This window comes from Schistocerca nitens, chromosome 3 (assembly GCF_023898315.1).
Source record: "Schistocerca nitens isolate TAMUIC-IGC-003100 chromosome 3, iqSchNite1.1, whole genome shotgun sequence".
NCBI classification, from domain to species: domain Eukaryota; kingdom Metazoa; phylum Arthropoda; class Insecta; order Orthoptera; family Acrididae; genus Schistocerca; species Schistocerca nitens.
In genome coordinates this window covers 181,489,991-181,507,270 of record NC_064616.1, presented here as the reverse complement: position 1 = coordinate 181,507,270, position 17,280 = coordinate 181,489,991, and the positions used below count along the sequence as shown (strand labels likewise).

General features: G+C 37.7%; 1 non-coding gene across 1 annotated transcript; it reads right to left on the bottom strand.

Moving 5' to 3' along the window:
• Positions 1 to 279: 279 nt before the first annotated feature.
• Trnat-agu (transfer RNA threonine (anticodon AGU)) lies at positions 280 to 350 on the bottom strand. The gene has a single exon. It is a non-coding gene; the product is annotated as a tRNA-Thr (tRNA).
• Positions 351 to 17,280: the final 16,930 nt, after the last annotated feature.

Sequence of the window (17,280 nt, the reverse complement as noted above, 5' to 3'; positions counted from 1 at the left end):
GCATTCCCTTATATATGTTAGTGATTTCAGTTGTGACTCATTGAATTTGTTGTTATAGGGTACTATGCTTTTGCATTTCTTATCTCTCCTTCTCTTTCCTTCCCCCCGCCCCCCACCCCTCCCCCACACATACCGCCAGAAATTTGCTGTTTCAGGCTAAGCAGGCTGGACAGAATAAAATGACAATTAAGAGCCACGCTGCACATACTGGGTCATTTGAAAAATCAGTCACCTAACTATAATTTTCTTTCCTACTTTACAAATATTGTAATTCACTTGTACCAAGGCTGGGATTAGAACCCAGGTCACCTGCTCACTAGGCAGACATGCTACCACTTCACCACCTCGGCACAGTGAGTTTACCCAACTGCTTGGGCAAACCTGCAAGCCTCCCTCCTCAATCCTAACTCCCATTCACTCCTCATCCACCTTGGTGTTCCTAGTTTAGGGGGAATACTAAATGGGCTGAGGCATGATACGGAACTGGGACTGAGGAGGGAGGCACGTCAGGGTTGGGTGAGCAGCTGTGCAACGGCACTGTACCAGTGTGGCATAGCGGTAAGTACATCTGCATAGTGAGGAGGAGACCCAGGTTCGAATCCCGACCTCAGTACAAATTTTCATTTGTCACTTCAGTATGTATATGTACACCATAGATGTGAATCTGGTCTGAGCTCCTGGTGGTAGTGGCCATGTGTGTATGTGGTGTGCTTGCTTGTGTGAGTGTGGTTGTATTTGTTTACTTTGCTGAAGAACGCTTTGGCCAACAGCTGTAATGTGTAACAGACTTTCTGTTGTGCCTGTTTGAAACTTCATGGGTCATCTTAATGTGGTGCATGAGTTTGTGTGTGCATGTTGTCCAATTCCATTGAAGGCCTAATCGGCCGAACGCTCATTTTCTGACAGTCTTTTTGCTGTGCCTATCTGTGGCTAAGCATCTCCACTATAAGGTGAGTACTGACTATCTTTTTCATTATATTATTACATTGCATCATGGATATTCCACTGTTTAAAGAACAACAATTATTTGCATCAGTAGTTCCACATTTATTTTATAAGAAAATAAAAATTAGCACACCGTCTGGGTTGTGGGAAACCTTTTGGTAATACTAGTAAACTATATTAGACATAGAATTATTAAGCTATGTAAAAAAAGTGAAACATCTGTTATTATCTTTGTTTGAACATTGTTTTGAATACAGTTATGTACCAAACTGTGGAGAGAGATTCTCTTCAGTAGGACTATATCAAAGTTGTCTTTCATTTGTACTACAATATTTAAAGGTCTTGATTGCAATATGTGAAGGCTTCACAGTATATGAATTCTATAAGTGAAACAGGATGTATAATCATGTAGCCGTAACTGCTGATTTATGGTGGTTTACATAATCTATAGCCTAATGTTCATTTCAGTCCCTTCCATCCATTATGATGATGCAGTTTTCACAAATTTTTATTTAACACTCAATGATACATAGCGCTACAAGTAACAGTGATATGTGAATATACTGTAGCCATTTTGAAAATTTAAATTTACGTCAGTGGAGGACATTTCTTGCAGTTTTATTTCTATGTCTGTCAAAAGAGAAGTTATGTTATGTGTTAAGAATGAGTATGGAGTTTCAAGTATAGGATGAATTACTGTACAATGTGTAGCCTTTCACTGTTTAGGAGTACTTAGTTAGTCTGCAACACACACATATACTGGATAAATAATTATCTCACACAATTTATATCATTTCATGAAATACTGAGAGTTGTGTTTCATTTACGGTATGAATAAGATACCTGTAACAGTCTGGTGGTAAATGATATTGCCCCTATGCCACTATCACCTACTTGTATTTTGAAGCTCCCACTCATGTCAACTGTGGTTTTCTGTGATAACTTTGTGTTTCTGCAATCTTGCAATAGCCAGTGCTAGTTGCAAGCTTCCCAAGAGTGATGGAGGAAACGGTATGGTATCTATAATGTTTGAGGCTGTGTCCAACACTTTTACTGACTGCAATAAATCAAGGAAACTACTAGGTAAGTGTTTACATTTTGTTTAAACCACTGGAAAGTATATTACATAAGGATTCCAGTGATATTATTACAAATAAGGAGAGGTGTTTTGGAAAGATGTCATGAGTATATTTGTGTTGAATGAACTGTGTTTTCAAAATCACCCATCAAATGGCTACTGATACTACCACTAGGCGATATGAGAAGGAATTGTTTTAATTTTTTAACCAATAAATGTCATAGTTACTTCTGTCTGGCTGTCCAGAAAAAAAGAAATGGGAATGTTGAGAGCATTGAAGATGTATGAAGTACCCAGATCAACAATATGAGAGTACATTGAAAGATGTGCAAAAGGACAAACTGAAAAGGAAACTACAGTTTTAACATGGAAACCTGGAAGGAAAAATGGAAATGAGTATAAAGAATTGTGGGAGAAGAGTCCTCCATTTGGGGAAGTTCGGCCACCGAGGGCAAGTATTTATTGCATTCAAAGCCATATTGGGTGACTTGTGTGTTGGGGATGGGCATGAAATGATGATGAGGACAACATTACACTCAGTCCATGAGTGGAGAAAAATCTCCTGCCCCAGCTGGGAATCAAACCAAGGCCCCTTTTTAATGGCATTTTGCTGCGCTGACCACTCAGATAATGTGGGCGGACACTTCAAAGGAAACCTGTGCTGACATGTGAGGCAGAGAAAGATCTAATCCAGTACTATACAGAAGCGGAAAAGGATGTTTTTAGTTTGAAATGTAAGGACTTAAAGCAGATTGTGTTTGAGCTTGCCTTAAAGAACAATCTACCTCACCTCTCTCCTAAACCAGCAAAAATGGCAGATTAAAAGTGGATGAACTTATTTTTTAGAAGAAGTTGATCCCAATTAAAAGCAGGAACATCACAACCATTGACAAGAGCTAGAAACTTGAGCTTTACTCAAGACAATGTGAAGCCATTTTTCTGTATTCTAAAAGTAAACTTGCTAAAATCAAGTTCAACCCTACCAGAACATTTAACGTACACGAAACTGGAATCACAACCATCCAAAGCAAAAATGTGAAACTTATTTGTGTGAAAGGAAAATTGGCAATTTACTAACAGTCATTGGCAGAGAGGGGATATCTGAACACTGGTATGTCAGGTGCCCACTAGTATGTCACTCCAATATATTTTTCATTCCAAGATTTTGCCCACGTCTGCAATACACCTCATGGTATGGATAGGATGCAGCCTCTAGATATTGATTTTTATGAAGCCATTTAAAACTTTATATTCAAGAAATTGAGAGGTGGATTTACTGTAATCAGGGTAGAATTGTGACAAAGTGTGAAGTAGCTGAACTCATGGGCAAAGCATGCGTTAGAGCAGCAATCGTGATTAATGCACTGAGTGGTTTTCATGGCACTGGTATCTTTTCTTATAAAGACTCAGTATTTACTGAAGCTGACTGTATTCATGAACTGGATGATACCCAACCGAAGCCTATTTCTGAAGATCAATGTGGGCCTTAACTACTTGCAAATACAGTCACAGTTGATCTAGGACTTAGACCTGTATCACATTGCACTGACAGCCAGGTTCAGTCTATTGGTGAAGATCAGCCTCAAATCATGTCACATTCTACATCTGATGCCATCACTATATCCTATAAACTTTCCAAAGGATTTAAAAGCTGTACCAAAATTTCAACCAGTGTCTCAAAAATGAAACCTCCTGAGAGTATGGTGTTGACTAGTTTTTCTTATAAGAAAAAGTTGGAAACCTTTTATGCTTCTAAAGGCACAAACAGTTCAAATGATGCTTCAAGATATGGAGCAACATGAAAAAGTAATGCCACCTGTTGTACTGTGACAGGAACGGTTGCGGGGTTGCACCTAACAAAAACGTGGCAGGACAGAACGGCAGTGGCCCAGTAACAAAGAAGATGTACGAACGGGAATGGAAGGACAAACACAATGACAGACAACCGAGTAAGACACCAAGATCAAGAACAAAATAGTAAGCAATGGGGTCACAAAAAATAAACTCACAAAATCAAAGCAATGCCCACTCGTAAACGGGAAGTAAGCACACGCAACAGTAACACGATGTCTGTAAGCGAGATATCAAATGACTCAAGGCATATACCAGGCTGCCTCACTGAGTGAAAGGAAGCCACCTAAATACACAACAGGTTATGTTGATATTGGCCGCTGGGACCACGGGCTCCACAGGGTTGCACTCACGTTAGAGTCGGGCCAGGAACACGCACAGGTACGCCTTACGGTGTGACTGCTGCAGAGACCTCTAGTGGTAATCAAGTTAAATGCCATCTGGTGTGGATATTAAACCCATGGCGCTTGGTACTAGACCACCAACACTAAGAAGAAATTTAAAAGAAAGTATAAAATCTCTAGTTCTGACAATGATGTGGCTAGCGAACATTCACAAGTAGACACCAAAGATGAAATCAATCTGGACCTTGATGACGATTCTGTGGATACTATCTGTGCACTTTGCCATAGGAAGTTTTATGTCAATTTCAGTGGAGAACAATGGCTTATGTGTTATTTGTGTTTCAACTGGAATCACAAATTTTGTGATGCAGTGAATAGTGAATGGAGATGGTACACATGTTATTTCTGTCTGAATAAGTAGCTCTTATATCTGTTTTACATAATTCTGACATAAATAAGCTCATCTGATTATGGAACCGTGTACTAATTTTCCAATAAATTCTAAGGTTTTGTCTCATTTTTTATTTAAATCCACTTATAAAAGCTAACTGAATAAGTGCACTTCCATTTTCAAACAAGTGCTCCTATTGCCTGGTGAGCAAAAGTAGGAATGGGTGTTCACAATATTTAGAACCCAATCTTGAAAAATTTTTGGTTATTAAGGTTTCCTAGTTTATTCAAACTAGCATAGCTTAAGAAGGAATTTGGCTAATGCAAGCCAAAGGAGGATAATTTATAGAAATATGCATTAAGATTTTAAATTCTATTACATAAAACAGGAGGCTGATAAGCAGTGTAATAATTATGGTAGACAATATTTGGGGCTCCATACACTTCTAGATCATCTTTCTTCTAGATTTTACTGTGAATCATAGTGACTATTTCCAGTCAGACTACTACCTGAATGATGTTTAGTTTACTGTCACTTCTTCCCTGACAAACTATGTAGAAATAATTTGCCAGAGAATACCTACTGAATTGCATTATGAATATTTTATTGTAAGACCACAGTAACATTGTTTCCAGAAATTAAAATTATGAACTGGGCTGTGAATGGTAACATTGCAGTTCCAAGCAAGATGATTTATTTTGCAGGTTCTTCAAATGGCTCTGAGCACTATGGGACTTAACATCAGAGGCCATCAGTCCCCTAGAACTTAGAACTAATTAAACCTAACTAACCTAAGAACATCACACACATCCATGCCTGAGGCAGGATTCGAACCTGCGACCGTAGCGGTCGCGCGGTTCCAGCCTGAAGTGCCTAGAACCGCACGGCCACTGCGGCCGGCTTGCAGGTTCTAATAATACAACAAAAAACAGCAACAAATAAAAAAGATCACTATCGGTTAATGTCTAACAACATAAAAGTCACTGGACATGCATGCTAGGCAGGACAAAAAGAAAGGAGGAATGAGTATTTACCTCACTGAAAGGAATATCTTGACAAACCCTGAAAGTAAGTCAGATAAACCTAAACTAGGTTAGAACGGCTGGCATATGAACTGCACCTCTACTAAATATGAATCCAGTGATGTGACCACAGTAACACAGATCTCAATTCAGCTTGAAATAAATAAAGTGGCAGTCGACCAAACACCCAGTCTGATCAAACAAAAGTGAAGCACCCAGACGATATGGTCAAATATGTGTGTGATGTCCTTAGGTTAGTTAGGTTTAAGTAGTTCTAAGTTCTAGGGGACTGATGACCTCAGAAGTTAAGTCCCATAGTGCTCAGAGCCGTTTGTTTGAAGAGGTGTATGCCTGGGTTCAATCACAGTTCTATAGACCTCGAAAAATATTTTACCAGGAAGGCGTTGACCATCTCGCCTCCCACAGGGGTAAATGTATTAATGGTTATTGCAATTACATTTTAAATATGACGATAAACAGTTGACTTACTGTTTACCATTTGTCTTGATTTCGTTTGACTGCCCCTAATTTATTACAACCATTCAGAGAGGAAACCAGTCTTCTTTGGAAGCAGGAGAAATTTGCGTTCACTCACTTCAGAGTCATGACTGAGGTTTAGTATTGTGATGACCTGTTGTTCTGTGCTCCATTAATTTCGTAAAAATGTTGTAATTTGCTTTTGCTCAACTAATGAGTGGTTTGGAAACTGATAGGATCTGTTGTAAATGACGTTTCCGAAGTTTCTGGATTTTTGCAAAAACTGTGACTTCCTTCCGATGGGCCTCAGAATTCCACATGGCATGCATGATATGTAGTCACATTTCAGAAACTTCAGATTACTGAGTATTGGGTAACTGTTCATTATCATGTGAGAATAGTAAACTGATGGGCATAGTGTCAAGTTTCTTACTGTTTACTGACTCATAATATTTATGATACTTTGGACAGCGGGTCACCAGTTCTACACTAGAGAGAGAATGAACAGAATAGTACAAAATATGAGCAAGTATACGCTTTCACATCAGGAACTGTGTGTTATGGCATACTTTGTTGTAGAATGCATATTACTAAAGTAACACTACATCAGAAGCAATTTAACCAAGAACTTCTTTTATTTAATAGCTTCACTCAGACCTGACAGAATGAACCCTTTTTTAACAAATGTTACAGGAAAATTTATGGTACTTTTCCTTTAAACAGTTTCTCCAGAATGAGCCACCCTATGCATCAGTTCAGGGAATATACTGGCTATAAGGAAATAACTGATGCCCATGAGTAAATTCCAGAAAAAGAATTATCCTTTGCCACCTCATGTGTGTCAAGGAATACACCATAGGATACTGGAAATTGAGGCCATTAGGGTGTGTGCATTGCCACTGGTCAGTTACATGCTAGGTAGAGAATGTGACTGCCTCATTGTGTAAGGAATGTATTAGAAGCTGTGCAAAATACAATAAGTATGGGAACACAAGGGATCCAGGGATTGAACGTGCCAACCTGCACATAAGCCAATGTAGATGATTGGAAAAGAGCACAGGTAGTTCCTGTTTTCAAGAAGGGTCGTCAAGCAGATGCGCATAACTATAGGCCTATATCTCTGCCATAGATCAATTTAGAATTTTAGAATATGTTTTTTGCTCATGTATCATGTCATTTCTGGAAACCCAGAATCTACTCTGTAGGAATGAACATGGATTCCGGAAACAGCGATTGTGTGAGACCCAACTGTCTTTATTTGTTTATGAGACCCAGAAAATATTAGATACAGGCTCCCAGGTAGATGCTATTTTCCTTGACTTCTGGGAGGCATTCGATATAGTTCCGCACTGTCACCTGATAAACAAAGTAAGAGCCTACGGAATATCAGACTAGCTGTGAGGCTGGATTGAAGAGTTTTTAGCAAATAGAACACAGCATGTTGTTCTCAATGGAGAGACGTCTACAGATATCAATGTAACCTTTGGCATGCCACAGGGGAGTGCTATGGGACTATTGCTTTTCACAATATATATAAATGACCTAGTAGATAGTACCAGAAGTTCCATGTGGCTTTTTGTGGATGATGCTGTAGTATACAGAGAAGTTGCAGCATTAGAAAATTGCAGCGAAATGCAGGAAGCTCTGCAGCAGATAGGCACTTGGTGCAGGGAGTGGCTACTGCCCCTTAACATAGACAAATGTAATGTATTGCGAATACATCGAAAGAAGGGTCTTTTAATGTATGATTATATGAGATCAGTACAAACACTGGTAGGAGTCCCTTCTGTAAAATATCTGGGAATATGCTTGAGGAACGATTTGAAAAGGAATGACCATATAAAATTAATTGTTGGTAATGCGGGTACCGGGTTGAGATTCTTTGGGAGAGTCCTTAGAAAATGTAGTCCATCAACAAAGGAGGTGGCTTACAAAACACTCGTTTGACCTATACTTGAGTATTGCTCATCAGTGCGGGATCCGTACCAGATCGGGTTGACGGAGGAGATAGAGGAGATCCAAAGAAGAGCGGCACATTTCGTCACAGGGCTATTTGGTAACTGTGATAGCGTTACAGAGATGTTTAGCAAACTCAAGTGGCAGACTCTGCAAGAGAGGCGCTCTGTATTGCGGTGTAGCTTGCTCGTCAGGTTTTGAGAGGGTGCGTTTCTGGATGAGGTATCGAATATATTGCTTCCCCCTACTTATACCTCCCGAGGAGATCACGAATGTAAAATTAGAGAGATTTGAGCATGCACGGAGGCTTTCAGACAGTCGTTCTTCCCGCGAACCATATGCGACTGGAACAGAAAAGGGAGGTAATGACCGTGGCACATAAAGTGCCCTCCGCCACACACCGTTGGGTGGCTTGCGGAGTATAAATGTAGATGTAGATGTACTGATTTATAAACATAGTAACCCTGGCGATGAACACATTTCTTCCAACAAGAGGCCAATTTGTTGATACTATCACTGAAGAATGTTTCACTCTGTTGACAGAGCCAAAACCTGTCCTCTGCTTGCACCACTTTGTTAGTATCAAAGTGAAGTCCTTGAAAGTGTTCTTTTCAGTTTTGGAAACATGACTACAGTAATCAGATTTAGTGACATGTATGTTGCAGTAGTTATTTGGAGATAATGGTGCATGCACAGGATGGAGTAGCATGGACAGCTGCTTCAAACCAGTCTTTGGACTGAGGACCACAACAACAACAACATGAAAATTGGATGGGGGGGGGGGGGGGGGGCAAGTCAGAAATGTATGGAGAATGATCAATGACAGTGAACCCAAGATGACAGGCTGTTGGAGATATCACAGTGCTCATGTATAGTGTGGCATTGTTCTGCTGAAGGACAGGGTGCTCCAAGTATGGACAAAGTCTTCAAATTCTAAACTCAATTACAGCATGCAGTTACCATGTACTGACATAGTTATGGTACACACCATGATGTTACATGCTACAATTCAGAGCCCACTTCTGGCAGAGGGCTGCAAATATGTAGCCATGTAGAATAAAGATGTACAATGTTAATAACATTTGTTTTATTTAAAAATCTTTAGCTGTTGTCACATAAAAAATCTGGAGGCATTAATTTCAGCATGCTCTATTACAGTCAATTGCATAACATCTGCTATCCTAAATGGCATGGCTTCAGCCTCAACAAACTCACCCAGACACTTAAATGGTCAATTTCAGCTGCATCATTTTCATTATCACTAACAGCAGTGTCTGTACTAAGTGACTATCACAACAACAATAGTCATCTATATGTTCCCATGTTGCACTCCACATATCCTTCATCCCATTCACATTATCCCTGTCTTTTTTCACATTTTTTCTTCTGACTCCCTTCTTACAGTGACTTCTTCAATTGCAACACCCAAACATTTTGTTTGTATTAACTGGACTCCTGCCTTGTATTCACCAACTGCAACAATAAAACTGCACCAGGGCACAACATAAAAAGTCACATAGTAACAGTCTTATCAGTATCAAACATAACTGAACTAACATCATCAGCATCTTATGACACTGACCACACTTCACATGAGATATCCCACTGCAGCAAAACCCATGCAACAGCCCAGTCAACAACCACACAAAACCTAATCCCAAATATAACATCATGAAGGACATTTCTCTAATTCTCTAAACTGCCATGTAAAATGCATGTATATGAATACATGAATTTCATTGCAGTAGCTCACAAACCAGTCCCCACACACACCTTTATATGATTCTGACCTGATACTATACTCCTAACCTCAAAATCCCATATTCTGAAATAAGAAAATATGCCCCTAACCTAAACACATCCAACCCTATGCTCCTAAAAGATTCATTATCATGAACTCCCTTAAGTCCTTATTTCCACTTTCTCCTATCATAAAATATCTGCCAAAACATTTCATGCTCTCTCTTAATCCTCCACATCCCAGACAAGCTCTAACCTCAAATTATACTAACCCTCACCACATAAATCAAACAGGTTTATGCGGATATCAGAGCAGATTAACCTAAAGAGGACCTAGAATCCACCCCTGACACATATACAGCAAAAGCTCTATGCATCCCTAGGAACTATGTACCACATTGTTGTCCACATTTTCTTAGTATCTTCAGCACCCATTTATCATAATATCACCAATGACATCATGATTTCTCATTCCAAATGCCAGTACAAAGTCCAGCCTTTCCAAATCCGAGCACAAATGTTCTGTACCTTATAAGGCCTTGTATATGCACAAACAAGCCTGAATTGCTATGGAAATCAGTCATCACTCTGAGCAGTGAGGCAAATAGGCAGGGGCACTACACCAGTGGCTACATTGGAAATTTGGATCTGTCAGTGATATTGTCTGGATGGCAGAGGGGTTCAAGGAGACTGTGTGTAAGAAACTGAAAAATTCGGGTTTGAGTCCCAGTCTCGCACAAATTTTCAACTTTGTGCATTGGTTTATATCATAGCCCTCTGGTAGCTAATGTTGTTATTCCTCTAAGTAATTATGTTAGAATGAAGTAATATAATCGAAAACTGGATGTGATATATGTCGTTGTCCAGGCTGAATTATTTTACAGTTCACACTGTTATACATATCTATATGCTTAAGTGCCATTATCGATTGTGTGTTTTGGTATGGCTTAAAGGTAATCCATATGTAGCTATGTTGTTAAATTTATTTAAGATGTGTTATAGCATTCTGGATTTTTATGGATATGTCATCACATCCTTGATTTGTCACTTCTTTGTTGTTATTGGATAGACTATATTATGTGAGAGTGAGTGGAGATATAATGCCATTAAGATTTTAAAGCTAGCTCAAATAGGAGTCATGGTTGTTGAAATAAGTTTACTACTCAACTATAAGGGGTCATACAATTTAAAATAGTCTCCAAACCATTATGCATTGCCAAGGTGAAAGAAATTATAAGTGACAAAAGTTATAGGACTGACTGGATATAGATCACCAGACTTTCGAGTTACCGTGAAGCACTTACTCCCTTATGTCATTATATGTTCATGTAATACAGTCATGTGATTTGAAACATCCTTTATTACAGTATTCTGCACAAGGAAATTAAACTGTATGCTACAGATAAACTAATTTTCTTAAAATATTATTCATAAATAAAGTACACAATACTGTGTGTTAGCTTGTGAATCGACAGTAAATATTGTACTCAAATTTTATCTAAGTCTTCATTGTGCTTCAGGTTCTCAAGCATGGGTGGTAGGGGTTGGGTTGTCACTGGGAGCAGAAATAATGTTCCTCTTTCACCAAACAGAGCCATCCACTACAAGTAATTTTTAAAAAATCAAAGAAGAAATATGGCAGTGGTGTCACGGAGATTAAGTTACACTTCTGTGATCACTGTGGCAATGATGTTAGATTACTGAAGTTGATGTTGGGGTTTCTGTGGATCAATATGAGGCAGTTGGATGAGGCTTGATGAACATCTCCATGTTAAATGTGTATGTGGAATGGGATAAAGAGGAGAAAGGTGCATGTGGGATGTAGATGGAAAGGTGAATGTTAGGTTATGATTTACAGAAAGTCTAATATTCCTTCTAACACTAGTAACAGAACTTTAATGATACAGAACAAGCGGAACAATTGTATTTTTATCCAAAGTGACAATAACTTTTAATTGGAACATAAAACATGTAGGAACATTTTTGGTAAAACATAACACCAATACTAAACTACATAATTATAACTAACTGCAAAATATGCTATTTGTAATTTAAATTATTTTCAAATTTTTAAGCTATTTCACAATAAACATGTAATTTAATATCCATTTTTGTTTGTAATATTTTATAAATTTATGGAAATTCACATTATATTTTCTTTAAGTTCAATGCAGGCTCATCTCTTCACCATCTTGAGTATAGGCTCTATTTATTAATTAATCAGGAGTCTTGTATCTTCAAAGAACTGTCTACATAGTTTCTTGTTTTTTGAAATCACGTTCAGTATTCCTCTGAAAAATTGTATTACATTTGAGAATTCTCTTAACAAAAAATTATGTACACAGCACATCTTCCTATCATCAGAGACAAGAGTTGCAGTGTAAATAATAATTAACATACAAATAATTGGTAGAGAATATTTCTGGTGTATTATCTCATTTGGATTCTTCACTTAAGGAACCTTTACCCCCTAGGTTAGTCACCAATCTTTTGCAGAGGAATAGGTCTGCAGTGCAGTGTTGATTGATAATGAGATTAGACAAGAGCACCTTCAAGCGAAGAAGGGAAATTTAACTTGTTTTTGTAATACAAAGTGGGAGTATTAAGATGAAATTTGTTACATGAATAGAGTATAATTAGTTGGAAAATGTATGCATTCAAAGGGGTGAACATTTCACAGTACAAGCAGATGGAATGGGCATAAAAATTTGCTAGGATAAACTCATTTATTTGATGGGTGGAATGGACACAGTCAATTCCAGGTTAATGAGAGGTAGGTTTTGCCAAAGAGCATACCCAGGACCTGAGTCCTGGGATGGAGAAACGTATGTTGTACATATAACTAATAGCATAACAGTTTTCAGATATCATTAAAAATGGCTTAGGTTAAGCTTGTTACTAGACAGTAAACAGTACACATTCCGGGCTGCTTCAAACTGATATTGACTTGACCCATTTGCGTTTTTGCCAATGATGATTAAACTGTAAAACTATTTAAAACTATAACGGCCTCTTGTAAAGGGAATGAAAATATTGCAAATAGTGTTATATAACTTTCATAAGCTTCCATGGACTATCATAAATACGTATAGACTATGGTAGTTTTCCTAGTAGCTTTGGTCAATTAATATAATAAATATGTTACCTGTATGTTAGATGTGTTGTATATGCATTAGGCATCATTTGATTTTGATCACTTTGTTTACATATGCGATCAATCCATTGCTAGGTTCCCCTAGAAACTGAAAGCAGTGAACCTTTAGAAACTGAGTGAGGATGTACAAAGGACCACATAACCTATGCAACATTTTTGTTCTCCATAGTTATCCTCCTGTCTACTTACAAACAAACAGTATTTATAGAAAAACTGAAATTGTCAATGTTTAATTCTGGTTTTATTCAAAAACTCTTGATATGTAGTGATAAACAGGGAGATGTCATTGTAAAAATTTTAAAAAATACAGATTTATCATATAATGACAGGAAAAGCAATTTCTGAAAAAAATATAAACTTAAAAAAAGGAAGACAAAAGAGAACCATATTAAACATTTTTCCAACACTTGATCAAGCTGATATCCATCAACATTCACACTTCTCAGTAATAACAGAAAACTCTTGCCTTTGATCATGGTGAAGAACATTCTATTGAGTACAATATAACTACAATAATCATATCATTCCTTTATGTTTATACATGTAAACTGTACTTGCATCAAAAGTGATTGCTTTGGTTACATAAAAGCAAAGAAGTTATATGATCACCTAATTTTTATTACCTATAAAACACAATTTATATTTTCTGAGGATATAAAATACTCAGAGGACTAACACTGAATGATATGCAATTCTGATTATGTGCAAAACAAAGAGAAGTCATCAACTCCCAGTTTCTCTTCCACACATTCATTTGTGTTTCTTTCCCTACCAATGCTACCAATACTGTTAGTAATCCTAATGGTTATTATGTCATTTATGTACTGTACCAAAACTACAAAACTGTAGTTTTTATAGAGTGCAACTCTAATTGTAAAGCAAGAACATTTGGCAAAATTCAAAAAAATCCTTGTAAATTTGTTTTAGTTAGACACCTGTACTAGGAAATTACAAGTATAATTTTAGATGCAACTGTGTTAGAATGTAGTAATATAATCAAAACCTGGATACATCCGGTACACCATAGTCACTAAATAAGCAATCATTAATCAGAAGTTTGGTTTGAAATGAACAGTAATTCTTTAGATGTGGGATCTACTGGATGTGAAATGTCTCTGAGCTTTCTGACCTGTGAATCAGATTCTCGAGTTTGCTCAGATACAAATTTCGAAATGGAATCTACACCGCTATACATCATGCCACTTTGAATATGACAAAGAATACTGTCAGAGATAATGGTTTTATTAAGAATATGAAAAAGCCCTGGATCAGACCACTAAGTCATTAAAAAACAAATGAGCCTTACCCAATACTCCTTTCACATTTCATATAGCAATAATCCGCTGTGACAGTGGAGTTATAAGTCTGAATCTGTGACTGACTGGGCAGTGTGAGCTTGTGTAAATGTGTGTGTGTGTGTGTGAATGTGTGTGTGTGTGTGTGTGTGTGTGTGTGTGTGTGTGTCATGTGAAGCACTCAGGTTCCATTCTGGGTATTGCTGAGGAACATTCCTTGGTGAGGGGACTGGAACAGGTCCACTCACCTTTGTGATAGCAACTGAGTAGCCTCTTGAATAATAAGTAGTAGATTCAAGGTGTGGAAAGCTGACAACGGTGAAGAGAGCAGTGTTCCAACCCCAGGACACTCCATACCTAAAGTTCCCATTGCCTTTCCTGTAAAAGTGCAGCACTGCTGTATGACACAATTGGTGTCTGGTTGAGTAGCCCAACATCTCTCAGAGTGCAGTAGATAGGTGTTAGAGTTAAGTTGGTGGGACTATTATTGATGTATTGGATAGTCTGTATTTCCAGAATGTTTCATCTGATAATAAATACTTGTTACTGAACCCAGAGTGCATCTTGATTATCACAATTATATTGGTCTCCATGGTTGTCATTCATATGCTATTTCTTTATATTTTCAGTATCTATATAAATAAGATGTCCTCCGAAATATCTCTATTACTGCAGCCATTTGTGAGATTATAGTATTAGTACTACAGGAAATATTAATCTGTGATAATCAAATAAAATTATTCTGTTTACCCATTTCATTCTTAACTGACAAACCAACATGCAGTCCATTTGAGCACAGGGCTATGTTTACAACATGGTGAGACATCCTCACTAAGATAGGGCACAAAAAAGACACATTGCTTACTTTGTGGACTGTTTTAACTATTAACAAAACCACTGTAGCTCTATTTGTCACACTTGTGTGGTATACAGTAAAAATCCATGCAGGTATTCCACTTTTGACTAGTGGTTATTTGTTGGTTTCTTGAATCTAAAACAATCATTGAAAGATATAAGGGGCAATCAAAAATTTTCCATTTGAGGGCATTGCTCTAGGGTATATGCAACATAGCTAGACTCTGATGCAGATATATGAGTACCAATATGTACACAAGGGATTAGTGTGTTTTTCTGATGTGCATGCAGTAAATGCAGAAACATGAACTGCAGTTACATTATTACCAAATGCGTCCAAATATTACCAATGTGTTGTTATTCTTTTCTTAGTTGCCAAAGGACAAACACCAGAAGCCATCCATCAGAGGATAAAGGATATGTATGGGGCAGCATGTCTGTGGAAAACCACTATTGTGGAATGCTGCACCAAATTGCATGATGCTGCTTCATTTAACACACATCCCTATATATCAAATGTCATAATGCAGAAGTTACTCCTACTCAAGTGTGAAACACGTGCACCTGCCCTATAGGCCTGTCCTCTCCCCATGTGATTATAATACCCGTGGTCAATTAAAAAAGGCCTAGAAGGGTTCAGTGGTTCCTGCCTGACGAGGACGCGTAGCAGGCAGTTACGCACTTCTCCACACAGCAGGACATGGTGTTTTACCAAACAGGTACCTCCAACATGGTGCACTGGTAGGATGATTGCCTCAGTCCTCATGGTGGTTTCTCCTGAATGGCATATCAATTCCACACTGCATGGCATTAGAACAGAAACTTCCTGATCACCCCTTATTTCATAATATCACAAGCAACATATAAGGTATGTATGCAGCTCAGGATATGAAATATACTACATGTTTTCTGATTTATGAAATTTATTGAGTTTGCACAGTCTGGACACAATGAAAACATGTTTAAAAAATATGAAAACTGTATGAGAATAATTGTAATGTATCATATGAGGTATACAAAGCACTGATAGTATTTTCTGCCTATTAAGGTCATTTTCACTGTTTTGAATGATCTGTGTAAGTGAAATGATACAGTAATAATTTTATCCTGTTTTCACAATTAACTTTTAGTTCTCGCATATTGAAACCATCTATATCCCACATGTCCAAACCAAGAGTCATGATTAATGTCATCAATAAGGATGAAATATTACTGCATACTAAACAATTTTTCACGTCACATTAGTGGCTCATTCTCTACTGCAACGGCAGTAAACTAGGTAGAATATACTATGTTGTGTATAGTACTCATTTGTGGGAGTATTATAACTGCAACCATATAGGCCATTTTGTATTAAACCATATGCTGGGTCATCACTTAAAAGGGAAGTTGCAGAAAAGGAATTACAGAAAATGGAATTTTGTGAATAACTGACAGAAGTTGTAGTGAATATAACAACCTACTTGTTGTTGTTTCAAGATAAGATGGTGCATTGGGAAGGGGGTGAGCATGGTGGGTAAATCTAGTTCTGTAATTGACATGTTTAAATAAATTTTTAGAAAGGGAAAGGAACCATCTTGAATGTACAGGATTTCTCTCCTAAGAGCCATCAGGCATATTTGCAATTTCGTTTTTGCACTGTGTAGCTAGAGTCAGCCCAAACAATTACTGCTTCTCACGCCTTTCATGGGACACCCTGTGTCAACAGAAAGTGGCAGTTTGTTTCCCATTTCAGACAAAATCATTTTTAAATCAATATTTAGCATTCCCATTCAATAGAGCACTCATAAATTAGCCTAGTCTCATATTTGTTTTATCACTATGTATTGACTAGAACAGTAAAATGTGAAGAACAAATAGCAATCCAGCTGCAACTCAGTAGCACTGCATTTTTGGAGATAGTGGTCAAAGCAGTGCTGTCGCGCTGTTGAAGTACTGGTTATTCTAGGAATTGTACTGTGCCTGTTAATTCATATCATTAAAACAAATCTGGTACTAGATTAATCTTGACCTCTCTAACAAATGGGCACATAATATTCCAGTTCAAAAATAATTTTCATTGTAATGTGAGACAAACTGATGCTTTCCATTGCATGAAAGATGTGGTGAGCAGTATTTGTTTGGACTGACTCTAGCTACACAATGCAAGAATGAAATTGCAAGTATCTTCTG